The sequence below is a fragment of the Triticum aestivum genome, chromosome 7D (genome assembly GCF_018294505.1).
Source record: "Triticum aestivum cultivar Chinese Spring chromosome 7D, IWGSC CS RefSeq v2.1, whole genome shotgun sequence".
Taxonomy (NCBI): domain Eukaryota; kingdom Viridiplantae; phylum Streptophyta; class Magnoliopsida; order Poales; family Poaceae; genus Triticum; species Triticum aestivum.
The window spans coordinates 49,432,226-49,454,013 of record NC_057814.1 but is presented as its reverse complement, the minus strand read 5'-3'; the positions used below and the strand labels follow the sequence as shown (position 1 = coordinate 49,454,013).

At 45.3% G+C, this 21,788-nt stretch overlaps 1 long non-coding RNA gene and 1 pseudogene across 2 annotated transcripts; one reads left to right on the top strand and one right to left on the bottom strand.

The window, feature by feature from the left end:
• Window positions 1-10,835: 10,835 nt before the first annotated feature.
• LOC123170753 (pectate lyase-like) lies at window positions 10,836-13,887 on the bottom strand (annotated as a pseudogene).
• Window positions 13,888-19,735: 5,848 nt separating this feature from the next.
• LOC123169746 (uncharacterized) lies at window positions 19,736-21,518 on the top strand. 2 transcript variants are annotated; one of them, XR_006484930.1, is made up of 5 exons: window positions 19,736-19,858; window positions 19,948-20,174; window positions 20,352-20,614; window positions 20,726-20,823; window positions 21,040-21,518. It is a non-coding gene; the product is annotated as an uncharacterized lncRNA (long non-coding RNA). The 2 variants fall into 2 exon arrangements; XR_006484931.1 differs by having other exon boundaries at window positions 19,737-19,858; window positions 19,964-20,174.
• The last annotated feature ends 270 nt before the right edge of the window (window positions 21,519-21,788 follow it).

The window sequence follows — 21,788 nt, the reverse complement described above, 5'->3', positions numbered from 1 at the left end:
GACTTCCTATATATAATTCTTCACCTCCGGACCATTCCGGAACTCCTCGTGACGTCCGGGATCTCATCCGGGACTCCGAACAACTTTCGGGTTTCCGCATACTCATATCTCTACAACCCTAGCGTCACCGAACCTTAAGTGTGTAGACCCTGCGGGTTCGGGAGACATGCTGACATGACCGAGACGCCTCTCCGGTCAATAACCAACAGCGGGATCTGGATACCCATGTTGGCTCCCACATGTTCCACGATGATCTCATCGGATGAACCACGATGTCGAGGATTCAATCAATCCCGTATACAATTCCCTTTGTCAATCGGTATGTTACTTGCCCGAGATTCGATCGTCGGTATCCCAATACCTTGTTCAATCTCGTTACCGGCAAGTCTCTTTACTCGTACCGTAATGCATGATCCCGTGACTAACACCTTAGTCACATTGAGCTCATTATGATGATGCATTACCGAGTGGGCCCTGAGATACCTCTCCTTCATACGGAGTGACAAATCCCAGTCTCGATCCGTGCCAACCCAACAGACACTTTCGGAGATACCCGTAGTATACCTTTATAGTCACCCAGTTACGTTGTGACGTTTGGCACACCCAAAGTACTCTTACAATATCCGGGAGTTGCACGATCTCATGGTCTAAGGAAAAGATACTTGACATTGGAAAAGCTCTAGCAAACGAAACTACACGATCTTTTATGCTATGCTTAGGAATGGGTCTTGTCCATCACATCATTCTCCTAATGATGTGATCCCGTTATCAATGACATCCAATGTCCATAGTCAGGAAACCATGACTATCTGTTGATCAACGAGCTAGTAAACTAGAGGCTTACTTGGGACACGTTGTGGTCTATGTATTCACACATGTATTACGATTTCCGGATAACACAATTATAGCATGAACAATAGACAATTATCATGAACAAAGAAATATAATAATAACCATTTATTATTGCCTCTAGGGCATATTTCCAACAGAAAAATGGGCTTTTACCCCGGTTGGTAAGGGCCTTTTGTCGCGGTTTTCGAACCGGGACTAAAGGGTCGTTACTAAAGCCCTAACCCTTTAGTCCCGGTTCTTACACGAACCGGGACAGAAGGTCCTCCACGTGGCCGCAGCTGCCAGCCCAGGCAGGGGGCCTTTGGTCCCGGTTGGTGACACCAACCGGGACCAATAGGCAGGGCCTTTTGTCCCGGTTGGTGTCACTAACCGGGACCAATAGGCATCCACCTGTCAGCATTTCAGGGGCTGGGGTTTTTAATTTTTTTTTTGAAAGGGGGGGGTTTGGGGGGTTTTGGGGGGTTAATTTAGGTGTTTCATATATTGTGTTAGCTAGGTAATTAATAGAGAGAAGTGTCCTCTCTTATCTCCGTGCTTGGTCGACGCTACGTACTATATACGTATGGAGAGGACTAGACACGCTAGCTAGTAAGCAAATGAAGGAAACAGAAGATCGTCATGAACATATGCATACAAAGAGAAGTGATATCGACCACCTCTCCTTCTCCGAGAGATTGGTCGAACAACAAGTTCTCGTATATCTATCTGACACTACCGGCTACATATATACAATAATTATCTATTACAATATAATCTCCTAATTAAATTGTAAGAACACAGGGTCCACATAGTATTCTCCGTTTTCAGCGATCACGTGGTCAAGGAAGAATCCGCCAATTCCTCTTGAATTGCTCGCATATGATCTGGTGATAGGAGTTCATCCCGCATCCGAAACATCTAATTTGAAGAAGGGGGTCAATACATATATATATGAATAAATGAAACTCGACACAAATGATGGTAATAAAATAAAATTGTGAATATTATTGCTTACGCACTTCATATTGTTCGTCAGAGTAGCCCCGCTCACAGGTCGTGTGGCGGATAGACTCGCAAACGTAGTATCCACAGAAATCATTCCCTTGTTCCTGCCACAACCACTTTACAAGAAATAGAGGTCAATCTAACTGATAAGCAAGCATGCTAAATGGTATTGATGAAACTAGCACTTGAATCACTAGGAGATGTGTGGAACATGCTACTATAGTACTTACTTTCGGGTGTCTAAATTGCAGCTTCTTCGGCAGTCCCGGAGCTTTTGTGGTGAATTTTCTCCAAACCCTGCCAGACAAAGAAAACAATTACTTGACATCAGGAAATGAACAAAGTTGCTGATATGGTGGATAATGATCGATTTAACTTACTTCTCGAGCATTTGAGTCATGTCTGCATAGTCCTGTGGATCTTTTCGTCTCGAGTCTAAGACGGTTACTACTCCCTGCTCAAGCTTAATCTCTAGGAGAATATAGTGGAAGCTGCGCATGCATGCATAAGTCATCAATTACATTACCATAACCTGGACTAATAAGGGAAACCAAATATGCACAAGACAGTAACACTCACTTGAAGTTGTAAGGAAAGAGTATTATATCTTTGTTTTGATTTAATACCAACGATCGTAGCAAGTTGGCCTCGGCTTCTTTGGCATGTTTTTCAACCGTATATGCATCTATGAGATTTGTGTTAATGAACCCAATATCACCGATTTGTCTTTTCTTCAATTTGGCGATCTTCAATCTGCATAATATAGTGAGGATAATTATAAATACATGCAATGAAAGAGCTGACATATATAGAGATACTTAATGACAGAAGTAGTACTACTTACAGACTGTAGCAAGTGATCGTTGATTTATCGAGGGCCTTTTGATTGAAAAACTGGAAGAACTCCTCAAATGGAACATTCAGCAGTTCAATTCCAACGAGGTCATGCTCCGATTTAACTCTCAGCGTCAAAGTATTCATCCCATCAGACTCTCTATAGGTTTTCATGTACCAATCATGTAATCTTCGCATCATCGTTGTTAGAGATCTTTCATCTTTGACGAGAGGCTTCTCATAATGGTATTTGTGTTCGTCCACCTCCATGATTTCATAATGTACATCGTCGGGCAGGTAATCTCCAAGATTGCTATAACCGGCCACCATCCTCGGATCATTAGCGACGATGTCTTTAGACACCTTGAGCGGGGGGCACGATTGGTTCGCTTGTTCGCCGAGCTGGGCAATTTTTTTCCCAGCTCATCGTTCTTTTAACCTTTGATCACTGACAGTACTTCCTGGCCGCTCCGCTTCGACAAATGTCTTTGCAATAATGCGCTCATAGTTGCCTTTCGGCGGAGACATTGGTGGTTTTGTCAGGGCAGCCAGAGTGCGCTTCGCTTTCACCGGATCTACCTTCTCCTCCGGAGGTGGATGTTTCTTTGCTTTCACCCCTTCAAAGAAGTTCTTCACTTCGGCTCGCACGATCTTCGCGTTCTCCTCCTCGGTCCTCTCGTATGGTAACTTCTCTGGAGTCTTCAGAGAAGGACCGAATCTGTATTGCCTCCCGCCTCTGGCAACTGTACTGCTAGACGCCGGCAGAGCAGACGGAGCGGCTGCGGCTGTCTTCTTTCCTTGCTTACGAGGCGGAGGAGAAGGACTACGACGCGCCAGAGCAGCCGGAGCGGCGCCAGGTCTCTTCCGCCCTTGCTGACGAGGCAGAGAAGGAGGAGGCTGGCTGCTCTGGCACGCCGGCGCAGGCGGAGAAGGAGGCGGAGTGCCGCCACGCACCGGAGAAGGAGGCTGAGTGCCCTGATCACTCGCCGGAGGAGGAGGCGGAGTGCCGCCACGCGCCGGAGAAGGAGGCTGAGTGCCCTGATCACTCACCGGAGTAGGAGGCGGCGGAGTGCCCTTACTCGCCGGAGGCGTCAGTTCGGAAGGTTAATGAGCTCCTTCCGCCGTCTTCCATCATAACCCCTATTTCTGCGTGCCTCGTCCAAACATTATAGTGTGGCATGAAACCCTTGTAAAGCAGGTGGCTGTGAAGGATTTTCCGGTCAGAGTAAGACTTCGTATTCCCACATGTAGGGCATGGACAACACATAAAACCATTCTGCTTGTTTGCCTCAGCCACTTCGAGAAAATCATGCATGCCCTTAATGTACTCGGAGGTGTGTCTGTCACCGTACATCCATTGCCGGTTCATCTGCGTGCATTATATACAATTAAGTGTGTCAAAAACCATTACAGAACATCATGAATAGATAATGAAGTGACCAAATTAATAGAAGTTCATCATCACATTAAAACCAAAGTACATACATAGTTCTCATCTAACAACATATATATAGCTCTCCAGAGCATCTAATTAATTAAACCATACATTGAAACTATGTAAAACATTTCAATGCGAAAACAAATGCGATCATAATCGCAACCAAGGTAACAATTGATCCAACGGCATAATGATACCAAGCCTCGGTATGAATGGCATATTTTCTAACCTTTCTAATCTTCAAGCACATTGCATCCATCTTGATCTTGTGATCATCGACGACATCCACAACATGCAACTCCAATATCATCTTCTCCTCCTCAATTTTTTTTATATTTTCCTTCAAGTAATTGTTTTCTTCTTCAACTAAATTTAACCTCTCGACAATAGGGTCGGTTGGAATTTCCGGTTCAACCACCTCCTAGATAAATAAATCTATGTCACGTTGGTCGGCATATTTGTCATAAACAATAAATGAACCAAATAGTTATAAAAAGATAATATATACCACATCCGAATCATAGACAGGACGAGGGCCGACGGGGGAGGATACCAAAACCATCGCACTATGTAATAAGAAGGAATAATAAAAGTAACAAAATTAGACAAGTATCTATCTTAAGTAAGAATTTTTTTTCCTTTCAGAAAGAAGATAAGAACAAGAGGCTCACCACGGTGGTGCTGGCGACGAGATCAGCGCGGGCGATCGACGGCGGTGAAGACGGGGACGGGACGTGACGGACCGCTAAACCTAGACAACTCTCGGGGAAAATGGAGCTCGGAGGTCGAGTTTCGAGAGGAGAAAGATTAACTAGTGTGGCTCAGACATTTCATCGAACACCTCATGTGCATAGGAGGTGAGCTAGAGCACCCAAATGCCCTCCCCTCGCCGGCCAGAAAAAACAGAACACTGTGGAGTGCTCTGCTGTGGCGATGGGGTATATAGAGGCAACTCATTGGTCCCGGTTCGTGGCACCAACCGGGACTAAAGGGGGGCATTGGTCCCGGTTGGTGCCACGAACCGGTACGCATGCCCCCCTTTAGTCCCGGTTGGTGGCACCAACCGAGACCAAAGGCCTTGTGCTGCCCCGCGTCAAAAGTTTAGTCCCACCTCGCTAGTTGAGAGAGCTCGAGAGTGGTTTATAAGCGCTGCCGCGCCCACCCTCTCGAGCTCCTCTCAACTGCAGGCTTTCGGGCCTAACCGTTCTCTTTGCCTGTGGGGCCTACTGGGCCTTCTGCGGGCCTGAATCCTGGCCCATGGATGGGTTTCAAGTCGTATTCAGGCCGTGGTGGCCCAGTAGGTGGCATAATTTTTTTCCCCGTTTTTTGTTTTCTCTTTTGCTTATTTTGTTTTGTTTCTACTTACAACAAAAAACTTATTTATTTTATTCCATTTTGTTTCTAATTACTTATGTATTTTACTTTATTTATTTTATTTTTATTTATTTTACTGCTGCTATTTTTATTTTTTTTATTTATTAAGGTTTATTTATTTTATTTTATTAAGGTTTATTTATTTTATTTACTATAAAAAATGAACATAGATGCGCCTATAGAGAAAATTCAACCTAAATTCATAATAAATTTCTATGAAATTCAAAGAAATTTACTCTGAATTTAGGTCAAATTCCCTGTATAAGGGCATCTATTTTCACTTTGAGAGGAGCTCAACAAGGCAGAGAGGGACGGGCTTATAAACCGGTGTGAACGCCCTTCGGTTGGCGAGGTGGGACTAAACTCTGACCGCTACTAGGACCAACCCTTTAGTCCCGGTTTGTGGTATGAACCGGGACTAAAGGGTGAGCCTCTGGTCCCTGTTCAAGCCACCAACCGGGACCAATGATGGTGGGCCAGGAGCGAGGCCCATTGGTCCCGGTTTGTCCCACCAACCGGGACCAAAAGGGCCGAACGAACCGGGACCAATGCCCCCACGAGGCCCGGCAGGCCCCTGGCCGCACGAACCGGGACCAATGCTCACATTAGTCCCGGTTCGTGACCGAACCGGGACTAATGTGAATATTGCTCTGTGACCAAAGCCCAGTTTTCTACTAGTGTGCCGAGCTACTGTTGCTTATATAAGTTAATGGTTCACACCGTCTTCTTAGTGTTCTTGTGATAGATGATTCATGTATGTTGATACTTTACTCTACAACTCAATAAAAGGACCAGCATTTATAGTCCTCTCAATAAAGACAATATTTGTATATGGTTTCTTTGTTCAATTTTCATACCATAAACAACTTGTGTTGAAGGAACAAGTTCCATTTGCTGTCGAAGAGTAAATCGTAATTTACCCCATAATAAGAAGTGTTGGTCTAACTCTCCTCTCACCCGATTATATATTATTACAAAGCTTGCTTATAGCTGCAAAACGCAGTTCACTGGAAGGCTGCATCTCTCCCCTATATTTTTTCCATGCTACTGCAATTTTTTAGGTATATTGGTGCGGACACGTGATGAAGAAATGACATGTATTATATATGATCAGGTATACTGCAACTTCAGACTACAACTTTTGCTTCTCTACATCTGTTTGGTGGTTGTGTTTTCTTGAATTGAACTATGCATTCAAGGCTATGGCACAAAAAAAATATGTGTCCTTCTGTTTAAATGTAGTTTGATAAGTTTATATAGCTATAACTGAATGAACTGCAAAGGCAGTGCCTTCTCATATGTATTTCAGATCAATATTTTGCAGCTTGCATTAATTGTTTTTCAGCTGGCTACTTGCTACCTCTGCACATATATATACTAATATAAATATTGTGGCATGTTGTACTTCAACAAAAGGGGCGAGAACAAAAAATATGTAAGATTGTAAATTTCATACATATTAACGTACTTCCAGATTTGCATCTATGGTAATGGCCTATTCAACACTACAATGCTACAGGAAATGGAGCTTTGGTTGTAAGTACATCATATCGAATCTCTTTGATACCATGACTTTGAAATCTTGTTAGTGATATACTGATATACAAACTAGATGAAATTTCTAGTGGAAGTAAGTTCACAATTTTCTGTTAGGACTAAACTCGATAAATGGAAGATGCATATATTTGTAACTCTTCAAAGGTTTGATCAGGCTAATTCAACACAAACACTGTTTATTTGCTTTAGAATGGTGTGAACTTCAGTATGCATAGTACAATGATCTTACTATATTTTTTATGATGTTTGAAGAAAATTCTGTCTGCTATGTTGCGAAGGCTGAGAGGATGATCCTTGCATTGTCGAAAAGCAATATGCTTGTGGATTTCATTTGTACGAGGGTAGGAACTTAAATTGCAAATTAGGTATTTACAAGCTAAGCTTTGCAATTCTTTCATGGTTACAACTTCAGTAATATTTGTACGCGACTAATATCCTGCCTCTGTCACCACTTGCATCATTTCAATGCATTGTGTGTTAACAGTTTGTTTTGGCTTTTTGTTTGTAGATTGAAAAGATAAATGGATCATTATATGGGTGTGTGACAAGTATACTGCAATTATGACGATGAAGTTCCTGATGATGATGATGATGGACGCTTCCAATTTTAATTAAGTTGTAGGGATGATGTTCCCCGGTTATGTTTTAGTTAAGTTTTAGGGATGTTGATGGATGCTTTCATTTTCAATTTCAATGTCAAGAAACTATTTAGATTATGCATCACATTTGGATGATGTTTCTCTTGTAATATCCACTGCTGTAATTCAACAATTTTATCTCATATATGATTTCTCCCTCCCGTGAGTATATTCTCTTGTTTTTTTCACTTGAAATACATAATTATCTATTTGTTCTCACAATACATAGCGGAGCATTAATTTAATTTCTTACAATATATATATATTTATATATATATATAATATGATTATTTCATATTTTGTGAGGACCAACAATTTGAAGCATTGCAAATTCTCCGTTGTCAGGCAATGGGATTTTGATTCATGTACATTAATGACCAACATATAAAAGTGTTGCACCAGTCTGGTTTATGTGTTGCATCCTTGCAACGGTCCCTTTTACTAAGGTATAAGCGTTGCATTATGCGCTAGCAACGCTGGATAAGGCTACACATCCCAAACTGTTGGTAAAGACGCTAACAACGCATATATGGACATTTAGATACGGAAAAATGCGTTGCTATATGGGGAGACCTGTTGTAGTGATTTTGACCAATTGGTCTCAAATGGTCGTAGATTTATGACCAATTCTTCCAGGGTCACTGACAGAAGGTCACAAGTTGGCATACTTCTTTTAGTGGCTGGCCAGGTCGCTGCTACTCGCTGGACCTCCACTGCTCGCCGGCTTGCCGCCCTCGCTACCGGGTTGCATCAAACCTCCTCCCCACCCCTCCCCCCTTCCCTCGGGACCGCCGTTCCAGCAACCTCGATGACCTTGCAGTGTGTCTCGCTGCCGTGGCAGTTGCAGCTGCAGCGGTGAGCCGTCACAGATCTAAAAAACCTTCCGTTGTTGCAGCTTTGGAATTGCTGGTTCCAACAAAACAAGATGATGTTTGAAGCAAAATTTCTCGCCGGCTACATCATAAATAGACTCACCGATACCAGTAAAAAATAAAAAAAATGCTAACATCTCTAGGAAACACGGGCCCCAGCAAAAAAATATGTTGGTTGAAGCAAAACTGCTCGTCGGTTGTATCAAAAATTGCTTGTCGGTCCCTAAGAAGAAGAAAAAAGTGTCTTTACCCGCATCCATGGAAATCGCATGTTCCAGCAAAAATTGTTGATGGTTCTAGCAAAACAATGGCTGGCTGAAGCAAAAATAAAAATGGTTGATGGTTCCAGCAAAATCACTGGCGTGGATGTACCACTGCAGCATCACGGACGTAGCATCGTGCGGTGCCGGTTGCAGCTTCGGCGACCAATGGTTGTAGGATCCACCATCGCCCGTTCCAGCATCCCGTCGCAGACGGTCCCATCAATTCGATGGCCGGTTGTAGCATCCACAAATCCTGGTTCCAGCATTGCTGTGGCCGGTTCCAACATCATCCATGCCCGTCTGTAGCAAACCGCCACCGCCCGTCCCAGCACCCTACATGGCCGCTTCCAACAAATGGGGGCCGCCGTTCCAGCATCTGCTGGTGCCTGATGTAGCACCGCGGTGTCCATGCATCCTCTTCAGCACCGGTGGTGCCACCGCCGTGTTGCCAGACGAGGTCGTTGCAGCTCCGGCGCCAACAGTTGTCGCATCCGCCACCGCCAGTTCCAACATCCTGTCGGCGGCGGCGCCAGCACACAGGGATCCCAAGCGGGAAAAATTGCGGCAGTGAACGACGGGCATGCTACTACCGGCCGCAAGGAAGGAGGAAGAGAGGGGCAGCCGCGTTGGTGAGCGAAGGAGGAGAGGGACAGCCATGGCATTGGTAAGCAGAGGAACGAGTGGGATGGTGTGCGTTGAGAAAATTGAGGGAGAAAAGGAGATCGTCGCTGGCTAGATAAGACGTACGCGTCGGTGCAAGGGCCCCACGTACTGGGGCGTGGCTCCACACACGTAGGCACAACATGGCGAGTGCGCGTTCGACCGGCGCAAAGAGTTGGCCGGCCGCCGGCAGTAAACGTTTCCCGGTACGGAATACCTTCGTGCACGACGTTTTTTTGGACGGCATGTGGACGATGTAGGATCTCATGTTCCTTATTTACAGAGGAATTTAACCCAAGGGTGATTAGCTACTGTGGTGTATGTGTCGGCTGAAAAATCGCCAGCTGGGTAGCATTGCTCAACGTTATATCTCTACACCTAAAGAGGATGCGTGGTTGGGAAGCCTTGGCTGCATCATGTCCCTTTCTTTCACATCCAACTGTAGGTCGTGCACCAGATCCACCCTGTTGCACTGGTGTCAAAGCTGGCCGCGTAGCGCTCATACGGGGACTTGGTAGTCTTCGTTTCAGGGCTTTTCATCTCATCTCCCATCTTCGTATGATTTTTTTTTTGTCTTTCCTCAGACGACCATCTATTTCGTCTGGTTTCATTCATCTCTCCTCTCGCCACCCTCTTCCGCTGGTTTTTTCATTTCATCTCTCACAACAAGAAAAAAATCTGAACGGATTAGAACATTCCTTGTGGGCGCAAGTTATTTAGTAATGTTTTTATGTGAAATAATCAATGACGGTTAGTCTGTAATTAATCTCTAAAGACAAAATCTAAATTGATCTCTATTACTATATGCTACTCAATCAAATTAATTAATCTTTTCATACGTAGCAAAAATTAAATTACTTAATTAATGTTACCATACGTGAGGACGGGGGTCGACCTGTTGGCTGGGCAGTTGGGGTTGCTGCTAGCCCATCCGAGTTCGTGTCCCGAGTCGGACATGCTCCTCGCGAAGTTTTTTTATAAAAAAATGTGAACGAGGGTTAGCCTTTGGGTTGGTCTCATGTTTTTTTTTTACGTTACTATGCGTGGTGCAATCGCTTCCACCGAAGCCCACATATTTTTTTCATGTAATCTACCGCTAAGATGGGATATTAGTCCACCGTCAGTGTGCAAATATAACCAGGGGGAACGCCTAGCCCGTGGACGAAAAGTTCAGCACCAATCGCAATCGCGCGGCTGCCCGTCACAAACATACACAGGTCAGAGATGAGATTGGATCAGGATAGCAATTGCAGGCTATAAGACACTTTTCCATTTGAGACCGGTTACCACACACGAGTTACACGCACGCGTGTAAAACTTTGCGGCCTTTTTAATCACAACTTGCACCCGGCTGGAGAGACAATTAATGAGCCGGCAAGGCGGCACAATTAAAGTTACTAGCACGGCTTGCCGACGCGGCAGTCGAGCACGCCGGCGAACCGCGTGAGCTGCCCAACATACCTGCCGTGCTTGGCCGGGATGAAGTCCATGTTGCCGTACCTGCGCTCGTTTTGGCCGCCGGACTCGTTGAAGGAGGCCCCGTTCACCATCACGTCCCCCTGCGACTTCCACACCCAGTCCTTGTACTCGGTGTAGGGCGCGTACTCCCGCTTGGTCACCTCCTTGGCGTTGCCATCGTCGGGCGCGATGAACCGGTTCCCTTGGCTGATGATGGTGGGGTCCCGGTTGCCGCCGATGGCGTACATCTGCCAGTGCGTGTAGTCGTTGTTCACCACGTGGAAGAAGCCGAAGCGGCAGCGGGCATCCGCTGCACCAGCCCCTTCCCGAAGTGGTTGAACGCGACGGTGACCTGCATCATCCTGTCCTGCTCCTCCGTGTTGCTGGCGCCGAACAGCATCACGTGGTCATGCTTGGTGAAGTGGCTGTTGGACACGGTGATGGCGGTGGAGCCGCTGACCACGTCGATGAGGCCGTCGGAGCAGCTGGACATGGACACGTGGTCGATCCACACGTTGCTGGAGGAGAGGATGGAGATGCCGTCGCCGTCGCTCTGGGTGCGCCGCCCGTAGTGGTGCTTGGAGTCCCGGATCATGCCGCCCGCGTGCGGCACGGAGTGGTGGATGTGGACGTTGTGGATGATCACGTGCCTCACGCCCTGCAGCGTGATCTGTGCCCCCGTGATGTGCACCTGCGCGCCGCGCCCGTCGATCGTCTTGTTGCTGTTAACAGTGAGCTCGTGGGAAAGCGTGATCACCATGGACTGCGCGAAGACGATCCACATGGGCCGGTTCTGGATCACGCCGTACCGGAGCGTGCCTTTTTTGGTGGGGCGGCACCGCGTAGTAGATACATATATATAGAGCGCAGCTTGAGCACACGTGAAGCCGACGGCCGACGAGCGGTGAACCGTTTGTCCGTGTTTCAGTAGTTCCCCCTGCTCTTAGCTGCACACATGCACCTGCGTCTTCATTTTCCTTTTGCATGCTGCTTACGTGCTAATTGAAAGCGAAAACCTGCTCGCGGAAACCCTTCCATCCCCGCGCGGCCACCCGCGAGGCGGCCGGCAAGGGCCCCCAGATCCGCTCGCCGCGATCCTCCCCTCCTCCCTCCTCCCTCGCCGCCGCCAGGGGGCGCGGCCGGGCGAAGCCCGACTGGCGGCGGCGGTGGCGGGGCCTGTTCTTCCCCCGACACGACGGGGCGGCGCGGGCTGCTTCTTCGGGTGCGGGCGCGGGGCACCGCGGCGTGGCGGCGCGCGGCCTCCTGGCGGGCGTGGCGCGGCGTGGCCGGCTGCGTGGTGGTGCGCGCCTCGCCGTGGCTGCCGGATCCGTTCGGCAGGCGGCGCGGGCTGCGGGCGGCGTGGGCGGCGGCTGGGGTCCGGCTTCGGGCCCCCGACGGCTGCGTTGGTTCCTCTCCGTCGCGGGTGTGCGGTGGTGGTGCGGCTCGACTGGTGGCGGTCCAGCGACCTGGTGCTGGTGGCCGGCGGTGCGCGTGGTGGTGGTGCTTCCACTTGGCGGCTCTCTGTGCGGGGAGGCAGGGGAGCGGCTTGGACAGGGGCCGCGGCGCCGACGGCGTGCCGGCTGCAGCGCGAAGGCGGGAACTTTACGATCCTCGGAGATCCCGGCCGGGCCTGTGCGGCCACAAGCCTGGTATGTTCCTGCTATTGCGTCCGGTCAGCTAGCGTCTTCGACGGTGGAGGTGGGGCCCTCCCGCGTGCCGACAGTGCTGCTGCCCTAGTCCCGGCTCCTCTCCCTCTTTGTGCGGACCATGCTTCACGGTGCCGTGGTGAGACGGCGTGGGAAGCTTTGTGACCGGGGTTGGCGCAGGGTGATGGTCTGTTTGGTGGCGAGCTCTGAAGTGCCTGAGGTGGACGTTGGGATCGGGAGAAATCCCTGTTGGCTTGGCCGACACCGACGCGGTGGCGCTTGTGGGTACCGCCTGACCTTCCTGAAGGGCGTCGGGGCTACCCTCCCTCTCTCCTCACAGTGTACCGGTGGGAACCCTTGGCAGCAGCGTCGTCATCGTCGCGTCCCTTCTTGGAGGTGCTGATTGGTACCGGTGCTTCGGAGGCTCGGAGCTTGGTGGGTGATCTCCGGTGGGTGCAGCGGCCTCAAGGCTTCTTCGTTTTTTGTCGATCCGCCGTTGTTGGCATTAGTTTCTCTTGTATTTTCTCTTTCTTTTCTTTTGGGCGTGACTGTGCTGCTTCCGTCCCAGCACCTATCGTTGAATGTTCGGTTGGTTGCTTTGTATACAAAGCGGGGAAACCCTTTCTCGGTACGTGCTAATTCGCCATGCATTCATCATAAGTTGAAAGCAACATATATCAGCCGTATACAGTAAATTACCATGTCTTCTGTTTTGTTTTCACTGCAACACAACTACACGTTTTATATACATTGCTTTTTCATCACAAGAAAATGAACAAAAAGTGACTTCATAAAATTTCAAGATGCTATGCCGGCTCAGTTTTTCGGAGATACTTATAAAGATAAGATGTGCCTGTGTGCGTTTATAGAGGTGAGCATATGTGAACGACTTTGATTATAGTGTGTAAAAAAAATTGTAATTGAGGTGGACTGGACGGTCGATTACTTGTAGATGTGGACTCTACGAGGGCTGTTGCTGCACACAACATTTGGCTGTGCGTTGCTGCTGAAGTTCATCCAGAAACAACAACAGAGATCGTGAAGACGAGACCAAGCTGATCATTGATGCCGCTGCCCCAGCATTTGGAGCAACCCCGTGCCTAAAGCATGCAAGATTCATGCCCATCTGGCAATGACATGCAGCTAGCGGGAATAGGGAGCGGCATGCATGCGGCTGAGCTGGCTAACAAACTGCTTCGAATCATATGGCCAACGCATTTTTGTCGCTTGTAGCACGTACTCTGCCCTTCCTTCTTATTCTGGAAAACTAACCGGCGCGGCGGCGAGGGGGAAGAGACCAAGATGCGTCATGCGCCACTGCCAAAAATCACTTTTTAGGGGAAGTTTTTACTGAATCTGCTAAAGCATCTCACATGTGGATCTCTAATGGAGCCCTTGTATACCTTGAAAGGCCGCTTAGGCTGTGTTTGGTTGTGCTTTTTGTGCCAACTTCTGCTTTGAAGAAGCTAAAAGCTAACCAAGGGGATAAAATTTCACAACAACTTTTGAGAATCTGTGACTTCTCCGTAGGGTAAATTTCGCAGCCGGGTACCCCAACTTTTTAGCTTCTAAACCAATCATTTTTAGCTGTCCCCGGAAATCGAGTAGTATTTACTCACAAATGCCACTGCCAAGTCGTACCCCTTGGTTGCATTTCTCCCCTCACACGAAAGAGCGAGCGAGAGGTCTCGCCAGAAACTCTTTTTGCGCATTAACCATAGCTACCGGTAACGATCCAACCATTCGCACGCAGCTTTAAGATCCGGCCCATAGACAGCTGTTATTCTCCTTTTGAGCTATACAAAATGAATACATGAGCGCGGCGTCGCAGAGGCTGAGCATCAGGTGGCTCGTTATCTGCCTCGTGAGAATATGCTTCGCGATTCACTCCTGGCAGGCTTTTTCGTGGTATACTTCGCAATATACGGCTGCGGGAATTGTAGGCGCGTATGTCCTTTGCCCATTGTCTCCTGCGCTTGCTCCCCACACTGCTCGACTGAATGCAGATGCTGTTTGATGCGAATGGTGGAGCACTGGAGCGGTGACTTGACTGCTTTGAATTAATACGCCATAACTTAAATTTACAATGGAGCTGTGGCAGGCAGCAAAAAAGTATCAATTTTATATTAGACCAAGCGTCTCACCCGTCGATGTCTGTTTTATATGAGACCATGCTATCCTGGGCGAGCTTTCTGACCTGTGCAATCAGCGTATTTCTTTTTTAATGACTAAATCCTCTGATTAGTGCACCGTTACGTTTTAGATTTTGAGCAAACTAACTAAGTTAATTAAGAGTGCTGCTCATCTACTATATGACTAAGCTTCCTAGCGTAAAAGGCATCACAATCAATTGAGATGTCCAATTGGAATTGAGTCATCCGATTTTGACCAAGTCAATAATTTCTCAAAGCTCTTATTCAAATCTTTTATACTGTACACTATGCTTCCTAATTTTTAAGTCCTCACAACTAATTGAGGTCTTCGGTTTAGAACTTGGTCACCTGATTTTGACCCGGTCAATATTTCTAAAGGAGCTCCCCGTTTAATTATTTTTATTCGTCATATTTTCTAATTTTAAAGCTCTTTTATTCGATTGAGATATTCAATTTTGAATTTGGTTTATAATTTTGATCGGGCCAACGATTTTTCAAATCAATCAATACCAACCGGCCAGAAAGACATATCAACCCCGTGCGCCCTCTTACCATCTAGAAAAAAAAAACGCCACCATGTGATGGTACTATAGCACCAATATAGTACATGTAACCACGGACGTAGAAATTTACCCACAAAAATATGAATTGATTAGCGCATAACACAAAATCACACAATGAAAGACCCACCAAATAAACACATTATAATAAACATAAAACACACTCCATCGTCTCCCATCCGCCAAACTAAATATTTCATCAATTCAAAAATACAAGGGATATTAGTTCTTTGGAAAGTCAGATTTCTTTAACTTTGACCAAGTGTAGAGCCAAAAATATCGACATCCACAATATTAAACCAAAAAATTATGGAAATTCATTTCATGATGAATCTAATAAAACCAATTTGATATTATGAATTTTGATATATTTCATTATAAATTTGATCAAATTTAAAGAGGTTGAACTTTTTAAAAAAGTAATACACCTTATATTTTAAAACAAAGCGAGTATTTTTTAAAAATCTCAACAACACCAACGGCGCAGCAACACGTGCCCAACCCTTCTAGTTAGACGTCACGTATGAAGCTCTAGATCCACTCTTTCCCAACGATAATGATACAATTATGTGTAGGCCCCTTCTATTTTGTTTTCTGTAACTATGCACCTATGATTTAAAAAAAGAAACTTTCAAACTCACGAATTAGTGAGCAAAAAATATACGGCATTTTCCAATTCGACATTAACAAGCTTGAATATTCCCAAGGAAAAAAAATACTTTCATTCAGAGCGTTTCTGTATTTTCACATCGCTAATCTTCAAGAAATTCTTTTCTTCGATGGCTGCTGTGGTGGTGCCGGAGGCAGGTAACGGGCATTGGTGTCAAGCTCAGAGATGTTCTACTATCTTTTCAGTTTTGTCATGTCGGTCCTTATGTGACTTGTACTTTGTTCTTTATGATATGAATGAGACACGTATTACCATGCAAAAAAAAACATCGCTAATCTCCAAGAAATTGCTACAAACCCTAAATTTTAGTTAACAATCTATTGGTTGTAGATCTGTAATTATAGTGCCAATAACCCAGGATCTTTAAGTAATCTCCTCCCTTCATGACAATCGAAACCTGCAGGCCTGCATGCAAAATTGATGGCCCATCATGTCACTAGTCCAAACCGATGGCCCACAGGCAAATGGCCAGATTGGAGGGGATGGAGCTGCTTCGCCCAGTTTCATTCAGTTCCTGTCAGCAACTTGGAGCCTCTCCATCGAATACGGTGAAATACGATGGTGGCAATTAAAATACGCCTGACAACACAGATCGCAACGCTGGTTCGGCGGGGTTGATTCCGAGCTACCTGCAGACCGGCCTCCGCAACATTTTATCGATGAATACATGGTCTAATAAAACTATGGGCCTTCATCATTGTCCTTACATGACTGACATGGATGTGACAGCCCACTCTCTCTCTCCTCTCTCACAAACGCATGCGTCTCTCTCTTCTCTCTCCCGCGCAAACAAATCCATGGAATTTATGTCGTCTTAGCTAATTAAAAAATATATATCTTTTAAAACATAAGCTTGTTTCTAAAATATTTTATATATTTGAACTCCTGACGCGAAGACCTTTAGAACTAAACAAATTTTAGATACATTTCAAACACGTTTAAAATTCAAAGTTTCACATTTTGTATGCAGAACAAACCTATTTTCACATGAAAAATGCGTTTTTGTGAAACAAAACAGTGGAAATGAAATACATGGTCAAAGTGAAATGTATGTTTTTAATTGTGAAATAGTAACCATAGAAAATAAATTTGTACTATATCGTTATGTAATTGGTTATTTGGAAATGTATAACCGTTATATTCAAAAGAGTGAAATGTGTTATATTTTTCATATAACCATTCTCACAATCGTATATTACAATTTCACATTTTTGAAATACACCGTTTCACCTTTTCAAATAATTAGTTTCACAATTGTATACAACAATTTCACTTTCTGTAGTTATTATTTTCAAAATTCTGAAATATGTTACTAGAATGTTTCACAAATATCACATTTATTTCATTTGCACTTTTGTAAAATGACATATCTCACACTTTTGAAATAGACTATTTAACATTTCCAAAAAATCAGTTTCAAAATCATACATTACAAATTCACTTTATGTAGTTATTTCTCACAATTCTGAAATATGTTACTTGCTTGTTTCACAAAAAACACATCAATTTCAATTGCACATTTGTGAAATGACATATTTCACAATTTCAAAATAAAATGTTACACATTTCCAAATAATCAGTTTCACAAGTTGTCATTTTAGTTTCATATTTGCCCTAAAATATGTTTCTAGTGAAATAGGTTGGGTTCCATGTATTTCTATTGAAAAATGTTTGTTTCACATTTTTCAAGTGAAACGTGTTTGTTTCATGTACAAAATGTGAAATGCTGAAGTTTACTGTGTTTAAAATTTATCCCAGACCGGTAAATGTCTATTCGCCAATGGTTCAAATATATAAATTATTTCAGATATGACCTTATGGTTTAAAAGATATGAATATTCTTAATTGGGTAAGCTGAAATAAAGTCCATGGAATTGTTTGTAGAGGAGAGAGAAAGAGGCGGATGCAAGCATGTCCTTAAGTGACAATAAGTAGTACTCCGGGCAATATGTTTCTAGTGAAATAGGTTGGTTCGACGTATTTCTATTGAAAAAGGTTTATTTCACATTTTTCATGTGAAATGTTTTTGTTTCATGTACAAAATGTGAAATGTTGAAATTTAATGTGTTCCAAATTTATCCAAGATTGGTCTAATTCTAAATGTCTATGCGCCAGAAGTTCAAATATATAAATTATTTCAAATATGACCTTGTGTTTAAAAAGATATGAATATTCTTAATTGGGTAAGATGAAATAAAGGCCATGGATTTGTTTGTCGAGGACAGAGAAAGAGGCGGATGCAAGCATGTCCTTGCGTGACAATAAGTAATACTCCGGGCCCACTAGTCTGACAAAAGTAGTACTATGCTAGTGGATCAGCTGCTTTCGAATACATTGAAAAACTTTTTATACAACACATGAATCAATATACAATACCAGGTGTCACTAGCTGATTGGCTGCGCAGCTACTGGTAGGTAGTGATAACACTAATTTTTTTCATTTTGAAGGTCTCACACTTACGAGACAGGAAAGGAGCCACCGCGGGCGTGCCGGCGACCCTTCTCCCCCCTCTCTCTCCTTCCTCCTCCTCCTCCCTCCTTCATTCCTCTTCCTCCCTTGCTCACGACGACCCTACTCGCGGCCGGCTGCGCCGCCTCCGGCGCACTAGCCCTCTGGTCTCCTCCTCCCGCCCCTATTCCCTCCTCCACTCTCCCTCCATCCCTCCCCCCCTCCTCCTCCCCTGATCCGGTCGACCTGGTCTGGCTGGCCGGCGGCGCTGGCACCGGCGCACCAACCACCTGCTCCCGTACCTCCTCCCTCCATCCGTCATCTTGATCTATCCTTCTCTGTTCATGATTCTTTTATGTTTTTATTTAACTATTAATAGCCATAGATTGTACTCCTATATTGTGAGTACATTTTCATTAGTAGTTGTTACATATTGCTGCTCTAGTGCATTTTCAAGTATATGTGTGAATGGATTGTGGTCTGTTGCAAATTGTAATTAGTGCTATGCTCGTGTTAGCTAGGAAGCACCTAAATTGCAAAATGACCGTTCCATTAACTACAAATGTGCATATAACCGCTTTACCGCCAGTTAGCATGTAAACATATTCAGCCAGACCCCCAGGGCATTACAGACAATTCACAGCCAAATCTATAGTTTCACAGTCATTTTAACTAAACAACCACAACAGCTTTTCAAGAATTTACAGCTCAACCAAACACAGCCATAGGCCTCCGCATCGCCCACCTAGGGTGACACAAGTAGCGATCTTTTCTCGTTGCCAGTAGCCTCGCTCGCCTTCGCCCACCCGTTGAAATCGCCTGTCGGTGCTGTTGGGGCTGTTTGGTATTTCTACATGACTCGTCTTGGATGTGTCTTGTTCTTTCTGTATCGCAGTTTCGAGCATCTATGGATGGCGAAAGAAGCTATCGCTGATGTGATGTCTTTGTGCAGAGCGCAAATCACTCTTGGCCACCTGCCGTTTTGGGTAATAAAAAAAATAGAAGCACCTGTGGAGTTGTCGAGAATAATGCAGGGTTAGAGCGGCGATTGTGCGGACGGGCTCACGCGCTCCTGCTAGGTGGACGAACAAAGCAACGACGCGTCGCGTAGAGTATTAAATGCGGGCGTAGGGCATACAGGACGTCTACAAACGAATAGGAACGACGTGCAGAGATGGAGACGCCTAAAATAACGGAAATATACCGGTCCAGCGGCAACCTGTTCCATTGGTACAGGTGTGCGCGCACTATACACATCAACGTCCGTCTTGTGCAGAATGGATAAGTGGATGCCTCACTGTGGGCCCATGGTGACTCGACCATTGCAGAAAAAATAAAAAGCAAATCTGTCGTCTCCTTGGGGCGCCGCCTAAGGCGAGAAGCTCATGGCTATCGAGATGGAGACCACACGAGACGACGGGATCGAGTTCTTGTCAGTTACAGTCTACAGGTAAATTTTGCAAACCTGGTTTTCTCAAGTCTGTAAGAAACGCATCATCTAGATCAGCAGCTCATTCATCTCTTGATTGATTTGAAAAGAGATTTCCCCTGCCAGATCTCGCTGGTGCAGGGCCGCTGTTGGCCCATCCTAGAAGCCGGGCTCTAACATGCGCGCCTGCTGAGTCCAGCATTGATGATGCGGGGGACGCGGCAGTGACCTTACAAATCGAGTTGCACAGCACTTGTGATGCGGTTGCCCTGTCCGCACCCGCCTCCGAGCAATCTACAGGCAAAAACGACCCTCAAGCCCCTGGCTGGGCCAAAAGGTATAGCACTACGACATTGAGTATCTAGTTCAAGAATGGTTTCATTTTGAATTGCTAAGATTTTCTTACATTATTTGAATCATACTGAGGATTCCAGTTGGAAAATGTCCATGGCATATACTTCTATAGTCACTGAAACATGTTTTTTGAAAAAAAACAAACTTCTGCATGATGCAGAGTCCGTGTTGGTCGTGCACCTGACGAACGCCCTCCATGTGCTGCGAGGATGAGTGCATTGGAGGTAGCATTATGAAGATATGCAGAAAACAAAACTGAAACTGTCATAGCTCCTGTTGTGGGAAGCAACTTCGATAGATTGGGAGAAGCTTATGATTACTACAATCTCTACTCGTGGGAGATTGGGTTTGGAGTAAGATATGGTAAAAGCCGGCTAAATTGAAAGGACAAAATGCTTGCAGGAAATAGTTTGTGGCTGCTCTGTAAGTTACTTGTTTCATTTCAGTAACTCATTCCCTACCTAGGTGATGAGACACATATGGCAAACACACACAAAATAATAACTCTCCATTATTTGCTCTGCCGATTTGCAGATGCCCCACGATGATACGGTTGCTTCGAACATCTGACATTGGCTGGTATATAAACGAGTTCAGAGCTGATCACAACCATGCTCTCAATGAAAAATGTGGTGAGAAAGTTTACTAGCCTTCACACAAGCATATCGATATATACACACGTGATGTTATTAAACAACTCCATGAAAATAATGTCAGCATTGGCAAAGTTTACAATATTATTGGTAGTTTCTTTGGTTCAATGACCAATGTACCATTCAGCAAAAGAGACCATTCTCTTGATCTCTTAGTTAAAATGCAGATCTAAAATTTGTGACTCCTGCATGCAGTCTTCAGTTCATGGGAGGGCTGATGGCGTATCGATCGCAGTTGGAGATATCGAAGAAGAACCTGAAGTGCAATCCGGTTTTTCAGCTATGGAAGAAGTGGCTACATATAATCCAGAAGATCATAGCTTCGCCGATGGTGATGGCTCCACCTAGGCGGGCAGCTGCTGCGAGTCAACCACGAAAGTTGACCGTCGATCCACTACCGACGACGATGATGACACCAACCCAGCCAAGCAGGCAAGGATTGATGAGTAAAAAATCTGCTGGAGCTGATTATAGATGATATGCTGAAACTACGGCTCACTCCATGATTAAATAGCCCTGACGAGTTGAATGCGGTATTATGTGTATCTCAAGTAATAAATTTAATGATCCCCTGTTTTTTCTGCAGTAGTTGTGCTACCAGTAGAATGCACAAATGAACCGTTGCTGCTCTGCTTTGATAATCACTCTACCTGAGAAAATAGGTGAGAGGCAAACAACTGAACCATTGCTGCTCTGCTTTGATAATCACTCTACACCTTCAGAACCGCTGACATCAATTTCTGCATAGCATACGCACACCAATTGAATTGCGCTATCAATTCCGGGTTGGCCAGCGCACCCCAGAAATCAATTGTCATGGAGTCATACTTTGGAGTACATGGCGCTACCAAGTAGCCCATGACAAAAATGACGAATGCGATCTAAAAACAATCCTTTTCTTGCTCGAATCCTCAGAAAACTCTCTGTTTATAAAACTTTCAACC